The sequence below is a fragment of the Haliotis rufescens genome, unplaced genomic scaffold, assembly GCF_023055435.1.
Source record: "Haliotis rufescens isolate VD_foot unplaced genomic scaffold, xgHalRufe1.0.p SCAF_29, whole genome shotgun sequence".
Taxonomy (NCBI): domain Eukaryota; kingdom Metazoa; phylum Mollusca; class Gastropoda; order Lepetellida; family Haliotidae; genus Haliotis; species Haliotis rufescens.
Window position 1 is genome coordinate 2,978,649 of NW_025963990.1, and position 19,597 is coordinate 2,998,245.

General features: G+C 38.0%; 1 protein-coding gene across 1 annotated transcript in view; it reads right to left on the bottom strand.

Moving 5' to 3' along the window:
- Positions 1-19,597, bottom strand: part of LOC125384203 (arylsulfatase B-like) — a 33,799-nt gene that overhangs the window by 14,030 nt on the left and 172 nt on the right. The window lies entirely within an intron of this gene.

Below are 19,597 nucleotides of genomic sequence, written 5' to 3' on the forward strand. Positions count from 1 at the left end.
TTTGATCATTGTCAACAAACTCATATATCCTAAAAACTAAAGCAACAAATAAACACAACGATATCCAGTCAACTCATAAATTTATTTCCACACATAAAATTATTTCCACACAAAGTGAAAGCGCTTGATGTGCCACGTAAAAGCTACACCACTTGTTGCATTCCAAATATATACTAAGGAGCAAAACAAACTATACCTCTCAGTGGATTTTAGCATATCGTTGATTTTCAATCAAAAATATCTCAAGTTCACGATATCATACCAAAAATACTGGCGCTTCGTCAGATTCATGAAAATATCCATACATGGTTTTATTTTTTCAAATATAATTTGATTTAGAACTTTTAAAAATTTAAAAAAATAATCGCATAATACACAACTGTTGATGTGTATCTAAGAAGTATCAATAAATTTGCTCTTTTCGGCATAAATTAATAACATTTCAAACATGTTAGGGGTCATGGGGTTGCAAGTTCATTTCCTACCCAAGTCTACATTGAACCAATATAATTTTACACAGCATTAACAGGCCACAGATAACATTTCACAAATTGTTGCAGGAATGAGTGATGGTGAAATAGACATCATCAAATTTAACAACCGTTGTTTTAATTTTACATTATATAAAAAAACAAACTCGGTGTTCTTTCTTTTGACCCTGTTAATATCTTTTTTGCCCGTGTAGTTCTTTGTACATATTGTTCATAATTCTTAAATATTTTTATCCATCATTACTATAATGATTAAAATGCATTAAATTGTTAAGGCGCTCGGCACCTCATGCTCGACTATCCATTGTATTATAAATCTATTCTGTTATGATTAATGCTTGTAAAATTACGAAATTTAGAGGAACAAAATTCAAGCCATAATGCGGAGAGGAGCGTCAAAATCGGCTCAACATGGTGTACCCAGGTGGTGAATTGGTGTGACGAGTCAACGCTTTAACCTCGCTGGACAAACCCCACCGCCAATGGCTTGGTCGGTTAAGATTATTTATATCAACAAATGTCAAATCAGGTCAGAAGTGTTGTATATTTCACGCAGGTGTTCACCAGAATAGTCACGTGATATCAGGGTTCCAAGTTCAGCCAATCGGAAAACACTTCCGTTGCACGAGTTTTTCATGCGCGTGAACCAGACTCAATGGATCGAAGCAGACGACGCTTACTTTATCACTCTCTGCAGTGAACGCTGCTTTTTAAACTTTGGTATAATATGTGAATTATGAAGATTTCCCTGCCCTGCCGTATGTTTTCACCCTGGAGAGGACGTTGAACAAGGTAAGTGCAGAAATATGTAATTAAACAATATGTCGGTGAACATATATCTATGTAAAAGTATAATCGCTGTAGCTGTAACGATTTTACAGCTGAGGCGATGTTATATTAGATACAAAACAGCACATGTCATGGGCACCAGGCCCGCTAGAGCGTTTCTCAGTCACTGTGTGTGTGTGTGTGTGTGTGTGTGTGTGTGTGTGTGTGTGTGGAGGGGGGTCATTGTCCCATGTTGTCAATGAATTTAAAGCATACTGTTAAATGTAAGCATACAGCATGTACATAAAAACTAGTGATTCTAAATTCAGATTCGCAGCAAATACTGTCTGTATGCAGATGATGTGTGGAGGCGTTGGACAATATTATCGTTGTTAATTTATTTTAGCACAATCATCGGTGTGTGTGTGTGTGTGTGTGTGTGTGTTTGTGCCTGTGTACACCTTGGGAAAACTGTTGATATTTTTACATATACAAAATAGTTACAGCCAGTGCACTATTAGTTCAACTGACATTCTAGTTCCGTATTTGTTGTGCTATCACAAATGATCCACAATGCGAAATGCACTGTATCCGAAACAAGGATTTTCAATATATTGACCTTAACCCAAAGAAACTGATAAATGATATACGACTTGTTCGTACGGGTGGATTTTAGAAATGATATATAAGTACTACATAATTGTGTTGAAGAAGCTGTTATAAGGGCAACGAAACTGTTTTCTGTTGTTTATATCACTGGTGTTGTATGGAGAAACCATATTGTTAAAACTTTCGCTCCTGTGACGAAAATCCGGCTCCTGCACCCGAATTTGGGTAATGTGTGAAACGACCCGTGGAAATCCGGGGTAGAATAGGTCTTCAGCAACCCCTGCTTGTCGTCAAAGGCGACTATGCTTGTCGTAAGAGGCGACTAACGCTTTGCGTGGCGTTAAACAACAAACAAACAAATGTGTGAAACCCATCATTGGTCTTCCTGTCGTGATTAATAATAATTTTGTAGTCGAAAACACCAACGATTTAGAACATAAATGACCGTTTTAACCATTCACTGACGCTCCATCTATGTTTTTTTCTGTCAATAAAACTTAGTATTAATTGCAATAAAACGAGTTTAGCTCCGCCGATTCAGCAGTCGTACTCCGACGAGGGTAGTCGTTTGGTCCGTTGTTAGCAGCAGCAAAAGTATTACCAGTGTCTAAATAAGAAGAAGTTCGGTTTGGTGTCACTTTTTCCTTATCTACAAATGTTCACAAGGTGAGATTTTGCTAAACCAACTGTCCGACATCTACATACATTCAAAGATTTTAGAAACCGAATTTTGACCCCCCCCCCCCCCCCCCACCCCACCCCCCCCCACCCCCACCCCACCCACACACACACCCTTTTCTCAACTGAGCTGACCCGTGAACATTCCGGGAAAGAATAGGTCTTCAGCAAATTTAAAACTTTGAGATTAACTTATTTTTTTAAATTGTTGGGGCAGACAATTTTTTTCAACAGTCCTAAGCCTTATTAAAATTTTTAAGTCATTTCTGGGTCAAATTTGATTTCTATAAGGTTTAGAGACCAGCGCCGGTTGTAGCCGTGTTTAGATGTGGTTCCATCCCCATACACCGATCCAGTCCCGACAGATAAGGCCCGCCCCAAGCTGCCGTCCTCGTTCTAGGGGAACAACCACTGGCTATTCGCTATGGCGTCACAGGCGGCGAAACTTTGCGCTACGATGAATTTGGCTCAGAATGTTTTGTTAAAAGTCGTATGTCAAAAATATCTTAAGAGGGTTATATATTATCTGTTTTTAGGTTCTAATTTAGTTGTCAAATTGCATATGGGGAGATGAGAATGAGTCATATGTCCGATGTAATGGTGTATCGCCTATCGGTCAATGAGGAAGTCACCATGGCTGAAAGTTAGAAGTATGCACTACTACAAAGCACTCGTGTCAAGTAGACCATAATATATTATCAATATATAGCATGTCAATAATATATTATTCATCCGAGGGCGGGGTAACTAAATTTTGTATTTACTCTCCATCGTAATTGTACAGAAAGTGTTGGAAACCGTAAACACAAGCACAAGTTGCAAATCATGTGGATATCTATAAATAGCTTGTCAACAGTTACATTGCCCACGTTTTTTGTCTGGTGCTCTGAGTAAACCAATATAACCTGAAAGATAGTTAGTGGGTCTTTTAAATGAATAAACATAAAGAATGGTTGATAAAATCAAAGCAGTACATTATTTCCCCTCATTGCTACATTGGTTTTTATTAAATAAAAAATGAATCATAACATATATTTTATTTGGGCATCTTGAACATGGGGTTGGGCATATGTCACCAGGGCATACTTGCACAAAGCGATCTTAGCGCTAAGATGATTGTAACTCCCATCCTTTAACATAGGCTTACCATAGTTGTAGTGCTAAGATCGCTTTGTGCAAGTGGGCCCAGGAATAATCTAGACCTGCTCAGAGGCTGATATTCAGCCCCAAGTCTGTAGCAGATGTTAGTAAACTTTCCCTCTTCAAGAGTTTTAAAAGTGTTTTTCCCTATCTGTTTGCCAAGGTCACTAAATATTCCAGAATATTGGAGTGAGTGAGTGGTGAGTTGGGTTTAACGCCGCTTTTAACATTATTCCAGTTATATCACGGCGTGTCAGCTTAATGTGGGAGGAAAGCCCGAAGTGATGAAGGTCTCAGGCGTTTACCACTTCGGTGAAACCCACGAGCACGGGTATGGTGCTGACAAACCTAGAAACATAATTGGGGAGAACCGGGATTCGAACCCACAATCATAGGTTTCTGGCGTGCCCAAGGGACGCAACTCTGCACAGCGAATCGCGGCGCCTTAGACGCCAGAATATTGAACTTTATTCAGGTATGTATGTGAGAACAGTGGAAAACAGTGAGAGGATAAATGAGCACCTGTAACTGCCATGGCAAATCAATCGGATCCATGTTCCAGAAAAGGGAAACCTGCAATGGCAAAAGTATCTGAAGACAGGGTCTCCAGTACTTCCCATCATGGATAAAATATACAACACAAATTAAAATTCATATATGGTATTTTATTCAAAAGATTTGTCATGAATCCAAGAATTATTACTGTTAACAACGGAACACGTACATCAAGTAAAAGAAATATCTAAATAAGGAAGAGTTTCTGGATGTCAAAGAGTTCAAAGCTATAATCAACTAAAGTACCTGTTGAAATCATTCCTGTTACTGATAAGGAAGAATGAAATGTTTTATTGCACCAGAAACAACATGCCTATAGGACATAACACCAAATAATATAGATTTCATTTTACAAATCTCATGTGAAGTGACATGTATTACTTATGCATGAAACAACATACATTTAAATGCAAATATTAGGTAGCTGGACACCTTGAGTTCATTAGATATTTATAGTGTGAACATGACTTGTCCTTAAATAATGAAAATACACACAGACAGGGATTCAGAACAGTTCCTTTTTAAGGATACTGACTGATTGCCATCTACTATGTAATTAAGATGTTCTAAAATTGGGTAAAGGCATTTCAAAAAATAAAAGCCCCAAATGAAAATGTCCTGAAGCCAACAAAATCACCATGAAGTAAATATGAAGCTCATAATTAAAACCAAATCTTGAACAATATATAAATAACCAATATTCTTAATAAACACTAGATTTTGCTCAATTATCAAATATTGACAATCTCCTCAAATCATGGTAAAGAATTAAATTTTGGGTTAAATTCATTTCAATATTCATCACAGTTATATATGAAATGTTTTAAGAATTATATAAATTATTCTGTATCTGAATTGATCAGGCACTCTGGATAATGCCTGATCAGGTGTGACAAAGACATACTGCTTTTGTTTTTACATTTTTTTTGTATCTTGAAATAAGTTTCATGCCTTATGATACTGGTAATCACTTTCAACACTATCTTTTTTAAATATATTATTTAAAAAGAAATATTATTATGTCCTATAGAAAGAGCCAACAAGCTACGTTTATACTAGGTGGAATTTGTACCATCAAACATAGCGTGTTTTTAAATCATATTAATCTGCCTTTTATACGGCATCAGTTAAATAACTGCTTTGAATAATTATTAATTACTTGATTAGATTATAATTAATATCATTACCTGACCATTTTAGTCTGAGTTCATAAGAAATCTTGCTATCATTTCAAGTAAATTAATTAAAATGTCTTGTCATTTATAATCGTTTTTAACAGTTATATTCTTTCACTAAAATGTATATCAGTAAACTTCCGCTACCAGTGAATAACCAATAATTTTCTTATATTAATTAAGATTTAAATTTCAATCCGTCAAAATATTTCAGAAATTGTGAGAGAGGACAACAATTTCCACCAGATTGTACTTCAATGTAAATAATGGTAGAATTCGTTCTGCACTAACCGAAATCAGATTACTGTCATAGTTGTTTACAGTGTGTCACGGCCGTCTCGCGTGTCTCATTTCTGCAATATGACCTGCTAACTCAATGCCCGATGTTGCCAAAATACATAATTCAAAAGTGATTTTGTATTTACAAGCATGATCCTTGTTTATAACATGCGTAAAATCATATCTTGCTACGTGTTGTCATTTACTCGTATTGAATATTCATATGTGCAAAAGTGCTAAAATTCGTGCAAATCATCACCTTCGAGCAAACGTGGGTCCCGTGGAAAATGGTGGCGACATTTAACTGATGGTGAAGCCTACAGCACACCTTGATCAGCCTTAGACATTTTTCGCGAACACCTGGTACCATCACTATATAACTTGAACATCTTTTGATGTTTTAGCTCCAGCTCAGATGCGTGAAATCATGATCACTTCACCTCAAAGTTTTAGCTTGAGTTGTGTTATTCCACTTCCTACAATAACGAGTTAGGTTTTTAATGTATTAGTTCCATTAGACGCTACTTCCTACTAAAATGAGTTATACTTTTTATGTTTTAGCTCAAGTTCAGATCCATCTAGATATCTCAGAAGATGCAGACACAGACATTATCATTTTCAATTTCAATTTCATGGTTATTGAAATGAATTTTTATAATGTGTCAGTACCAGTTGAGACGCCCCATTTCTTATATGAGTCTATCCTTTTTAGCTTCAGCTAAGACGCATCACTTTGTATAATAATGAGTTGGTCTCTCATTTTTCAGTTTCAGTTGTGACGCACCACTTCATATAATGAGTTAGTCTCTCATGTTTCAGCTTCAGCTCAGACATCTGTTATTATGTGATGTTCTCTGATGTTTCAGCTCCAGTTGTGGCACACCACTTCATATAATGGGTTGGTCTCTGAAGTTTCAGCTCCAGTTGAGACATCTCTTATTATGTGATGTTCTCTAATGTTGTAGCTCTAGTTGAGGTATCTCCAGTAGCAATGCGTTGGACTCTAATATTTTAGCTCCAGTTGAGATGCGCCACCTCCTAGTTTAATGTGATACTCTCTAATGTTTGAGCTCCAGAAGAGACGAACCACTTCCTGCTATAATGAGTTCAACTTTTTTTTTTATGATTCATATCCAGTTTGAGACGCATCACTTAGACTAAGCAGATTATGTTTTCAGTAATTCGGTTTAAACTCGGCGCTTCTTTAACACCGTATAGTTTCTGTAGTGACGGTGACTTTGACTGAATGTAAACATGTCCTTCTACAATTGTAGGTTATACCCAGACGACCAAGGTGCCTGGACATGGGTTACACATTGCAACTGTCCGTGGTCACGTGGGCTCCATTCTGAGAAAGCCATGCTATGCTGGACTTTCTCTGTGAAGAATGTGGTCAGTAGATATAGGGGTGTATTTTGCTGGTCAGAATGTTCCGAGTAGTGGGGAAAGTATAACCTTCCGCATTCATGGTGAAGTGTAAGAATGAGTTGCGGGTGCTGTCCACACCCAATGATACCCCAGTTACCGTAGAAAGGCAGTTGTAGTGTCAGCTGAGGTCGTCTGGAAGTCTGATCGCTTTTGCTCTTCTTTGACAGTCATTATAAAGCTCATAACTTCGTTTGACCATTAACTTAGCACAATAGTCAGTGCAAAGATTTCGAGTTATGGACATCTGTTGTGCGTACCCGTTCCGGCAATTAAATCTTGTAGATAAGCGTGTCACTACCAAAGAATCGACCCGTGAAGATCCGGGAAAAGAATAGATCTTCATCAACCCATGCTTGCGACGATATTTGTCATAAGAGGCGACTAACGGGATCGGGTGGTCAGGCTCGCTAGCTGGGCTGATTCATGTCATCGTCTCTCAATTGCGTGGATCGATGCTCATGATGTCAATCACTGGATTGTCTGGTCCAGATCGCCGTTATATTTAGCTGGAGGATTGTTGCTGAGTGCGGCGTTAAATTAAGAAACAAACAAACAAACAAACAAACTAAATGATCATTGAGAAAACAAAATCAAGACTATATTTTGAAATGCGCCACCTCCTATGATGATGATTTAGTCTTTTAATGTTTCAGATCCCATTCAGACGTTCAAAATCCTGTTTTTTATGAGCACCTTCTGGTATAATCAGTTGGTGTGTAACGTTTAAGCCCCAGGAGAGACGCGCCACTTCTTTAAGAAGTTTGTCTTTTAATGTTTCAGATCCATTTGGGACGCGCCACTTCTATAATTAGTTAATCTTTTAATGTTTCAGAGCCAATTGAAAGGCGCCACTTCTATAAGGAGTTAGTCTCTAACGTTTTACCTGCAGTTGGGTAGAATTACTTCATGGTATAATGAGTTTGCCTCTTATGTTGCAGCTCCAGTTTGGACGCCCACTTTATATAATGAGTTGGTCTTTCACTGCAAACACGAAAACGTCGTTTTTTTCGTGTATGGGCAATGGACGGAAAAACGACTAAAAATTCATTAAAATTGATTAATTGGTGAGCGTCCAGAAAGTGTAAGGAAATTCGTCGAGTTCCATTCTGTTAACATTAACGGAACACTAATAATACCTTATTAGCAAACGTTATGAATGCATGTGCGACGATTAAATATATTTTACCTGCGTTCAGTTAATGTTACAGTAAGGAAAAGGTAGCCAACAACTTACATCCTCCGTAGTACTAGGTGTTTTTTTAGTTTGATTTTACGCCGCTTTTAGCAATATTCCAGCAATATCACGGCGGGGGACACCAGAAATAAGCTTCACACATTGTACCCATGTCGGGAATCGAACCCGGGTCTTCGACGTGACGAGCGAACGCTTTAACCACTAGGCTACCCGACCGCCCCCGTAGAAGTAGGTGTTCGATCGGATAAGTGTTGAATTAAAAACACAAGGTCGCAACGTTTTATTGTGGGCTCTTCACTAGGTACTGTGTGCTCAACTCCCAGTTCCATACCGCCCAGCTCGCGACTGGGTAACATGCATACACCTTCTAAAAGTGTCGACCATATTCTTAATAAGGTAAGAAGGCCAGACCACGTGGTACCTCGTACACAATCAACATTGTGCAGTGGTCGTCCGGATGATCTTACTCTGGGCTTCAAAAAGCTCTTTTCAGAAGAATACTTTTCAATGGAAGTGAAAAGCCTGGCAACTGTCTAAACTTGCAGGTGTCCTGAATGTTTTATACTGAAAGAGTGCTACACAAACATTGTTGTGTGTTTTAACTGCATCGGTATAGTGACAAGAGTATGTGAAAAAGTTAATCAGCTGAGGCCGTCCTTTAAAAATCCCGTGTTGTACAAAACTCATGGAACTACACTTTCTAAAATATCACGTTCCGTGACTTATCGCCTAGTCCGACCAGGGCATTACAGAGATATGCCTTATATTTCCTGCCAGTATAGCAACATCTCCAGCTGGAGTCGCAAATAGTTGCCACTAAAAGCCTGTACCTGGTTAGTCAATTTAGAGCATTATTGTTAATCAGAACGTTTAAACTCTTACATCGGAATATATTTGAACTCATTACTCATCCCATTAATCCTTCCAATGAAGAGCGATGAAATTACAATCTGTAACAGTTTGTTTTAACATCAAATCTCTTAATGGGCATGTTAGGTTTCTTTATAATAACTTAATAAGATTTGAAAATTTATAAACGTAATGTTCAAGTAATACTTTATTAAAAAACACTATGAATGCATGTGCTATGATTTAAAGCTAATTCAGTTTGTTTCACCATGATCTCCTATACAGTTATTTATACATTATTATGTTCTTTAAGAAGAAAAGATTTTATTTATGTGTGACATGTTTTATGTGTACACATTAGACATAAAAAAACTTGCATAAAATACAAACAACATCAGGCCATAAAAGGCCTATGAGACACAATGAACAATGAAAATCATTATTTATATAATAGAATGATAAATTATAGGATTGCGAAACCCAATAAAAAAAATACAATTTTCAGAATGCCTACGTGCAAACATTTTTTTAAATAAGTGCGGCAAGAGGTTTTATATACGTGTTACAATTCATTAAGAACACTGTTTGGTCCGTAGGAGAGAATAAAATAGATGTAGGATCAGACTTTATAATTCTCAACCATAAATCATATCTTAAAGTCGGAATAAAATGGACATTTAATGAGAAAATGTATATCATGTCAGTGACTGATTTCATATTGCACCAAGGGTCAAAAATTGTCCCTAGAAATGTTTCATCTAGATGGACTGAGGCCCGTATGTGGTGACGTGAGGGGCATACAACATTATATAACGGAACCGGTCTATCCTCCTTGGCTGAAAGACCACACTTTCATAAATTATGCGTTTTTTATAAAATGAAAAATGGGACAGCGCCAAATTATTTATGTGATATGGTACCTGTAAAAACCTTGGATCGTCCACATTATGAAACACTAACGAATACTATGAGCCTAATTGCCGAAATGAATTATTTAAAAAATCATTTTTACCTTCTGCAGTCTCGAGCTCCGCCTGGAATTTACTAGATTCTACTTTGAGAGAAGCACGCGTAAATCAGATAATCCACTGTAAGTTAAGACTAGGATGTAGTGATCCGAAAGGTCACAAATTTGAAAAAAATATTAGCGATAGTGCTGAATGTTCATGTGTATTTTTTCAATGAAAGTGCTTTGCACTACCTATTTACTTTCCCAAATTATACTGAGATTAGATCTGAAAGCTATTATTATGTGACATATGTTAATGGACATGACCTACGATTCGTCCTGTTTGGTAACGTCAGCCTAGACAAAGAAATACTGCTAAATATCGTCGACTCTGTACATCTTATCTTCTCTATAAGCAAAAGATTTGTCTAAACATGCACCCTTATATATATCTCACTAACAACCGTTTACCCTTGATGTACCACATGTGACTTAATATCAAGCCTGTACTACTGTATAACATATATATGTACTACTGCTGCTTGTTTGAATGTTGTTGGGGAGAGATATTTATACAGGCTCTGCCTGTTTATCAATCCCCTTTCACTGTACGAAGTGGGAATAAATATCGTTAAAAAACAAATTTCAAACCGCATGTTTTGGTGTAACCCAGCCAGTGTCCCCCAACCCTCGTGTATCATAAAACACTTTAATGTTTCGCCCTCGCGATCTAAAGTTATAACATTTAAAGGCCAACCATCATCTGATACACAAGAGATGTCTTATACATGTTTCTAGTACATATTTCCACAAACCTTACTCTTTAGCATATATAAGAAATGTAACGGTAGACTTACTGTCGGTAATATCCGCAAATAACAGGACTGTTAAAAATAACAATATACGATATACAATGAACATTTTCCCATCTATCACACAATCAGTCGACACTGTCACCGCGGTAGACTTTACAGAGTTATCTTAGATAACTCTTACCGACAGGGTGGGATGGTGGTTCAAAGCGAAACGGACGACACTGTATTTTGACTCATAAAATGCTGGGCGGCGTCTTTGATCTTGCCTCCCACCATGCATGTACGCGTAGTAGACGTAAACGATTATCAGGGTGGCTTGGAAATAAACAAGATTCCTTTTTGTTGCATATCAAGGCACCAATTCATCTGTCGAGTTTTCGCTTTATGTATGTGTTCCCAGTGTATCCACAATTAATTAGAATGTTTCATATCTACAAAAAATATATACAAGATAGGTATTTGCCAATCAAACAGTCAGGTATTTGCCCATAACAAATATATATTTGATTAATTGCGTCAGTGAGGTTTATCAACACATGTATAACGCTTATTCGCGCTTGGTGTGGTAGATTATTTACAATTCACAGTGCATATAATGTGTTCAATAAAAAACGTAGATAATTGTTTACACACTTATTTTGGTACTATTTGGCTTATTTTGATAACATCTAGGTAACAAATCATATTTATCGCTGAAATGCACGAGCACAGTTATGATGCCGTGAGACCTAAAAACATCAGGGCGCCCAGTTTTGACTTACCAAATGCCTTAAAGTGAGTTTATTCTTATACATGTTAAAAGCGATTGATCCCACAAGATAAAGCTGAGAACTGTCTCTCGGACGGTAATGGGTGATGGTGTCTTTGATAGTGTTACTGGGGAATGTTGAAGTTTGTTACAACAGGACCATGACTTTGGTTACATATCGACTCCCTGTATTTAGTTGTAAATCGGTATTATTCATTCTATTGCGGTTCAAATTTATCAGCCCCTTCATCTATTGTTGCAAGCTTGACTGATTTCTTTATACAAGAAAAAATCTAATTGATCAATGAAATACTGAGGCATTCAAGGACCTGTATTATCAGAACATATAAAGAAGAAAAAGAAGAAGATAGTTTATTTATGTGTCACGCACATTTTTTTAATAAAACATACATTTAAAAAACAATTTAGTGCAAATGTCCGGCCATAAGGCCTATGAGACATATTATATACAAAGTTATAAAACATGTTATAAAACATAAAATAGCACAAAGGAATTGCATATAAAGTTATACAAATACTGTAGGGTATTAAGGGCTGGTGGAGGGTGAATAGATTAACCTACACTTTGTCTTCTTTTGTATATTAGTATGTTCTCGCTAGAAGCGGTTGTAAAATTCCCGCTTGCATCAGGTAATTTAGTTGATCATCGCTGGAGAGATTTTTAAACTGTGAGTTATTCATCCCATGTCACCTCCAGTTGCTAGATTTTTACTTGAATTTTTACCAGTTCCAAGGAAATAGCTACATGCCTTATTCTGGATGAACCGAATTTCTCTGTGTACATTAACACCCCACACACCTGCAGCATAAAACAGTATCGGTTCAACTAGGGCAGAATATAGAGTTGTATACACATCATATGATCCACCAGCACTGTTAAACTTCAGGTAAACAGCAGACAGGGATCTACTAGCAGCTTTACACAGTTCCTTAACTGATTTTTCATATTAAAATAATTAAATATCCACAGTCCAAGATGTCTATAGCTGTTTGTGAGACACAAATTAATATCACCACACTTATAAAACTGAAAATCATTGACAGATCATCAAAAGAGTCTGAAAAGAATGATCTTTGTTTTGCTTGGATTATTTGATAATCTCCATTTTATGACACCACTCTGACAAAACATTTTACATTTTCTGTAGCGAGTCTTCATTTGGTGCAATTAAGGCGATATCACCTGCATATAGTAGCAGTGACAACATTGTGTCTTCTATTTGTACGCCACACTGTAGTTGATTAACCTGCTCAACAAAGTCATTGATATCAATAGAAAACAAAGCTGGAGATAATTTACAACCTTATTTCACACCTAAAGTCACTGAGAATGGGGCTGTTTAGTAATTATTGACATTAACACGACACTGCGCTGATTTACTCGAGACTGATGTAAACTGATTTTCACTAACTCTGTCATTTAGCATACACATATTTCCATCTGCAAGGAAGTCTATCACAGTCTCGCTATGAGAGTTTGACACAAAGTCTACAACCTCGCGATCAGGGATTACATCTACATTTTCTATATAGGTAGAGGAATCTGAACATCGGGCATTCCAACCTCCTATTAGTACTAGTTTTGAATCATCCTGGTATGGGGGGCACGGGTGGCCCAGTCGTCAAAGGCGCCGCGATTCGCTGTGCAGAGTTGCGTCCCTTGGACACGCCAGAAACCTATGATTGTGGGTTCGAATCCCGGTTCGCCCCAATTATGTTTCTAGGTTTGTCAGCGCCGTACCCGTGCTCGTGGGTTTCACCGAAGTGGTAAACGTCTAAGACCTGCAACTCTTCGGGTTTTCCTCCCACATTAAGCTGACACGCCACGATATAACTGGAATAATGTTAAAAGCGGCGTTAAACCCAACTCACTCACTCACTCCCTCATCCTGGTATGTGTATACATCTTCGAGTAAATGAGTGAAAAATATATCAGGATCTATGTATCTAGCTGAACCCTAGGGTGGTAGGTAAGATACCCAAACAAAGAGACAATGTGAAGATAGCTTATTTGTTACAGCACACCACATGTTATATCAAGTCTTGGTATCAATCACTTCAGCTGTATGGTTTAGTCAGAGGATGGTTTACTAAAAACTTATTACTAACAAGTACCCCCGCTCCACCAGACCCCCTTTTAGCCCTAGCATGTAGTAATTTTCTGTTATGCCCATACCATGTAAATCCTGGAATATTAATCACTTCATTATTCCTTAACAAGGTTTCACAGAAAGCTAAAATATCAAAGTTAAAACCAGTCACAACATTAGTTCTAAAATAGTTATTGTCAAGTTCTGAGTGGCCCATCCTCCCACATTCCAAGAGCCAAGCCTCACCTCCTACGGATGTTTCCTAGCTCCCTATACTACGGTGGCCCATAAGGGACATGGAGTCTGTTTTTCCATATTTTGATATTTCACTTACATTTATCGTAACCTTTTGCAAATTAACACGATTTGTCTTACAAATATGTGATAAATCATGTGTAAAGAAGATTTTGAATCGCTGAAAAACGAAACGAAAATGTCAAAAACTAAAATGAAAATACAGAAAACTATTTCCACCGCGGTGGAAATAGTTTTCTGTGTATTCATTTTAGTTTTTGACATTTTCGTTTTGTGTTTTTGACATTTTCATTTTAGTTTTTGACTTTTTCGTTTTGGTTTTTGACATTTCCATTTTAGTTTTTGACATTTTCACTTTACATTTCAGCGACTCAATAGCTACTTAAAAGTACATTTTCCATGTTTTCGGATGTTTTTATACATGATTTATCACATATTTGTATGGCAAATTGTGTTAATTTGCAAAAGGTTACGATAAAAGTAAGTTAAACATCAAAATATTGAAAAACAGACTCCATGTCCCTTATGGGCCACCGTACTATACCTCCACATACCGGCATATCACACGTACATAGGGGTTATCACGCGAGTGTGTTTGGGGAGGGTAAATATCCTGCATTTGGAATAAACATTGTATTTAGCCATAGTGTTTTAGCAATTATCCATGTAGTTCATCCAGATTCCCGATTGTTAATGCTGACTCGATCGCCGAATGACAATAGCTACGCCATGTTTGTTTATAAACAGTGAAAGTAGTCCCTACTTGACCTTTGATATTTGCATCTCTATCCGCATATGACCCCAACGGATATCGTTTTTATCCGTTGGCTTTATCCTGCCGAGAAACCCTCCCATTATATATGCTAAAGACAATTAATCGATTGATGTAAATGTGCAAAAATCTTTTAGATACAATAACAAGTGAACAGATTGTAAAATAGCATGGCAAGTGAACCGAATGTATAATAGCATGATATGGTATGGTAGATGTGTTAGCAATTCCATTTTCACTAATTCAAAGTCATACCCTTTCATGACTCAGATTAGGTTGAAGTGATCTAAATTCACATAAAACTGATTCATTTCAAATGGCCCATCCCGCACTTGTGGCGCTTTTTATGAAAAGAGTATTCATTACCTTTTTGTGTGTCCAAATTAAGCAATTATAAGAAATAATATGTATTATACACATAGATATGATATAAAAACAGCTTTATATAGTAATGTTGAAAATTATGTACAGGAAAACATATATATAATTCAATCAATACGTGCATTTATCTCCGAACCATGTAGATTAAATTAATCAATATGGTCTTATACTTCAATTATCTACTGATGATTACTTATTGCTTAACTGATAGTATTGAATGAGTATGTTTTAGTAATTAATACTTTTTTGTATTTGAGCAGCATTAAGATAAGCCATTGGCTTGTTTGCAAATCCATTTCATTATGAAATGAATATGTTTAAAACACATGTAGTAGTACATATTATTACGAAGATTGCCATAGTTACGACATGAAAAGAAGTAAATTGTTTCTATATAAAAGGTTATTAAAACCGTATTGTTTGGAAATATAACTCTGTCATCTGATACAAATATTAGACTAATAGAATCATGCATATGTTTTCAAAACAAAGCGCTTTGAAAGCCTTTAAAGTATGTTTTTCTCCATTTATATATATTTGATGTTTAACCTTTTGTCATCCACTGTGTGTTGTGATATATTATATAAATATGTTTGTATCGGTGAGGTCTTTAAATAGACATTGCACCTGTTGACCATCCAATTTGAAGAGAACAAAATATTGTTTAAAGCACTAAAGAAGTAATGTGTAGGACCAGGAAGTAGAATCATGTTGCTGTTTGTTGTTTAACGCCGCAATCGGCAATATTCCAGCCATAAGACGGCGGTCTGTAAATAATCGTGTCTGGACCAGAGAATCCAGTGATTGACATTATGAGCATCGATCTACGCAACTGTAGTAGAATCTTGAATATTCGCCTAATGAAAGAGTAAGTTTATACTGCGAAATGTTCTGATCCTCATAATAAAGAGACATCAATACATTCTCTTCCTTATGTGCATCGCTTCTAAATGCCGTTCATAGTCTTCAGGAGTATGTCTGTGATATATGTGTGCATTTAAATCACTGCATCCTAACCCGAGGCGGGAATGGATAATTTGAAACGGGTACCATAGTCAAATTTCAAGATTGTCAGCACAACCACATACATTCTTTGATTTGTAGTAGTTAACTGTTCTAGCATTTTCAGTCTGTAGCTATAACGAAGTTTTTAAATTGTAACGAGCGCCCTCTCAGACATTAGGAGGAACAGGCTTCCAATGTCAGATTATCTCTGATTGTTTTTTAGTTCCGGAGGGGGCGCGGGTGGCCCAGTCGTCTAAGGCGCCGCAATTCGCTGTGCAGAGTTGCGTCCCTTGGGCACGCCAGAAACCTATGATTGTGGGTTCGAATCCCGGTTCGCCCCAATTATGTTTCTAGGTTTGTCAGCACCATACCCATGCTCGTGGGTTTCACCGAAGTGGTAAACGTCTGAGACCTGCAACTCTTCGGGCTTTCCTCCCACATTAAGCTGACACGCCGCGATATAACTGGAATACTGTTAAAAGCGCGTTAAACCCGACCCACTCACATTTGAGTTCCGGTGTTGCTCACTGGTGAAGCTGACATTAGGTGACAACTGAAACTGTTGAAAGGTGTGTGCAGCCACTTGAAGGTGTAAAAAGGTTTGGGAAGAAGGGGGTAGAAAAATGTATACTAATGTCTGTAATTTACACCCTCAGTCGCGCAAGATCAACATCGTACTTTAGTGGAAAGCGTGAGTCGTAGCCATGTATTGGCGACCAGGGGATGTTCTATAGTAAAAACGGAACAGTACGTAACTTTTGGTTGGTTGGTTGGTTTGTTGTTTAACGCCGCATTCCAGCTGTATGACGGCGGTCTGTAAATAATCGAGTCTGGACCACACAATCCAGTGATTAATATCATGAGCATCGATCCACGCAATTGGGATCGATGACATGCATCAACCAATTCAGCGAGCCTTACCACCCGATCCCGTTAGTCGCCTTTTTACGACAAGCATGGTCGCCTTTTACGGCAAGTATGGGTTGCTGAAGACCTATTCTACCCCGGAATCTTCACGGGTCTCAGTACGTAACTACGTTTTCGCATCTAGTCTCTTGTTTGTTGTTGAACACCGCACTCAGCAATATTCCAGCTGAATGAGAGAGGCCTGTAAAGAATCGAGTCTGGACCAGACGATCCAGACCAAGGGATACGATGACATCATCCAAGGCACCCATCCTGACAACCCGATCCGTTTGTTCATGGTGGGGGTTTGGAGGTAGGGTTGTTTGTATCCATATGCGGGCTGGTAGTTTTATCAATCACACATGACCCTTAAACATTTCATATACAAAAATCAACCAGCATCACAACCAGAACGACAAACTGTACTGCCGTTTTGTTTCCAGCACCATGCTAAATCGCCATGACACACGGTCGATAAAAATAGGCAATACTGCAATACTTGAACAAAAAACTTCCGTTGCGGACTAAACGTCAGTAGTCTTACGCCAATAACTGTATAGTGGGGAAAAGTAAATCTCTCTGACCACTCTGACCTGATTTCTTTCTTTTTTAAATTGGCTGTCTGATTCTAAACTAGTTACGTGTAGGTGACATGGCATCCTCCCGAGGCAAGGGAGTTAACTGACTTTTAAAGTCCAGAGGAAACTGGAGTTTTAACAGTTAAGTCCCTTGCCTCGGGAAGATGGCTATATGGGTGCGTAATCAAAATTTGCCTTAATTCGCTTGATGTTGAAACATGGCACAAAAATTCCGAAAAACTCCTCAACCACTTTACTAACCTCACCATATTTCGCAACCCGTCAAACTGCATTAAATATGAGGTTATACGATGCTGAGATGATTGGGGTGATGGAGGTTATAATTTTGATTTTGTGCACTCAGTGTTTGACGTCATAATTTACAGTTGAAAAGGGACATTTATAGGTTTTTTAATTAACTAATGTACTGGAAATAATGACCCTCCTCTAATGCTTTTATTTTTTTGGATGACCCTCCCCATGTCCTTGCATGTACTTTGTTTTAAAAAACTCCCAGAAAAGACAAAATGTACAAGCACTTAATATTATAAAATGTCCATTTCACATGACACTCCCCAAATATGTGCATTGTTTTTTTATTACCCTCCGCGGATTCCCTCTGATGGATAGACACGCGATAATATTGGTAGAGAGGCGATGAGATTGATAGATAGGCGGTATGATTGGTTGACAGTCGGTATGATTGATAGACAGGCGGTATGATTGGTTGACAGTCGGTGAGATTGCTAGACAGGTGGTGAGATTGGTAGACAGGCGGTGAGATTGGTAGACAGGCGGTGAGATTGGTAGACAGGCGGTATGATTGGTAGACAGGCGGTGAGATTAGTAGACAGGAGGTATGATTGGTAGACAGGCGGTGTGATTGGTAGACAGGCGGTATGATTGGTAGACAGGCGGTGTGATTGGTAGACAGACAGTGAGATTGCTAGACAGGCGGTATGATTGGTAGACAGGAGGTATGATTGGTAGACAGGCGGTGTGATTGGTAGACAGACAGTGAGATTGCTAGACAGGCGGTATGATTGGTAGACAGGAGGTATGATTGGTAGACAGGCGGTATGATTGCTAGACAGGCGGCGAGATTGATAGACAGGAGGTATGATTGGTAGACAGGCGGTGAGACTGATAGACAGGAGGTATGATTGGTAGACAGTAGGTATGATTTGTTGACAGCCGGTATGATTGGTTGACAGTCGGTATGATTGGCTAACAGTCGGTATGATTGATAGACAGCCGGTATGATTGATTGACAGTCGGTATGATTGGTAGACAGTCAGTTTGATTGATAGACAGTCGGTATGCTTGGTAGACAGGCGGTATGATTGGTATTCAGGCGGTATGATTTGTAGACAGGCGGTGTGATTGGTAGACAGGCGGTATGATTGGTAGACAGGCGGTGTGATTGGTAGACAGGTGGTATGATTGATAGACACGCGGAAGGATTGATATATAGGTGGTATGATTGGTAGACACATGACATGATTTGTTGAGATTCAGTATGATTTGTACGCATGCAGCGTATTGGTGGACACGGGGTTGATCGTGGCGCTTACAACAGTCGCATTAAGGACTATGTTAAAGTATGGGAGTTACGAAGTTGTAAGTCTATGTTAAAGTATGGGAGTTACGAAGTTGTAAGTCCATGTTAAAGTATAGTGGTCACCACTGTCGTAAGTCCATGTTTAAGAATGGGAGCTAGGACGTCGTAAGTTCATGTTAAAGTATAGTGGTCACCACTGTCGTAAGTCCATGTTAAAGTACACTTTCAAAAAAAGAAACGCATAGTTAAAAATTAAGGATATTTATTAAGCGGATGTAAAGGTATCTTCATATGTACACAGAATATGTGTGAACACAATCAAATGAAATTAGACACAGAGGTGGACAAA